General features: G+C 58.9%; 1 protein-coding gene across 1 annotated transcript in view; it reads left to right on the top strand.

Annotated features, from left to right (window-relative positions):
* Window positions 1-574, top strand: part of NGFR (nerve growth factor receptor) — a 9529-nt gene that overhangs the window by 4285 nt on the left and 4670 nt on the right. The gene's annotated exons all lie outside the window — the stretch shown is intronic.

Here is a 574-nt window from a genome sequence, read left to right as displayed (position 1 = left end):
ATGTCATGGCTGTTGCTGCTCAGGGTTCGCCCTGAGCCACGGTGGGAAAGCGGCTGGCGGGGGCGGGGACGGCACGTCCATCCCTCTAACCCTGTCCATCACCAGAGACTCGGGGCTCTTCATTCCCTTTTATCTTGAAAGCAGCCAAAAATGAAGCACCAGAACAGCTCTGCCCTGAGCCTGTCCATGGCTCAGTCTCCTCTTGGCCACCCAGGGAAGCTGGAGGCCACTGAGGGTGGGAATTACTATCTCCCACAATCATCCTTGGGAGACAGGCAGGTAATTAAAGGTTAGCACGTGGCTGGATTGACTTCCCAAGGAGCAGGGCTAGCAGAGAGATTGCGCTTGATCTCCCTGACACCTTCTCCATCAAGGAGGCTGGACTTTCCCCTGGTGTTTCGGACGAGGGAAGACAGGGCATTGCAGCAGCGTGGGCTCTGGGGAGATCGATGGGAGGCAGCCGACGTAGGGACAGCAGCTGTGCCCTCCAGGACGGGAGCTGACCCGTTTTCCTGGGCTAAAAATATCTTCAAACACCTTTGGGAGCGGGCAGGGGGAGGGAGGGGGCGCGGGG

This window comes from Pygoscelis adeliae, unplaced genomic scaffold (assembly GCF_000699105.1).
Source record: "Pygoscelis adeliae isolate BGI_AS28 unplaced genomic scaffold, ASM69910v1 Scaffold504, whole genome shotgun sequence".
Lineage (NCBI taxonomy): Eukaryota > Metazoa > Chordata > Aves > Sphenisciformes > Spheniscidae > Pygoscelis > Pygoscelis adeliae.
Note: the sequence above shows the minus strand (reverse complement) of the source record. Positions and strands in the feature narration are given on the sequence as shown.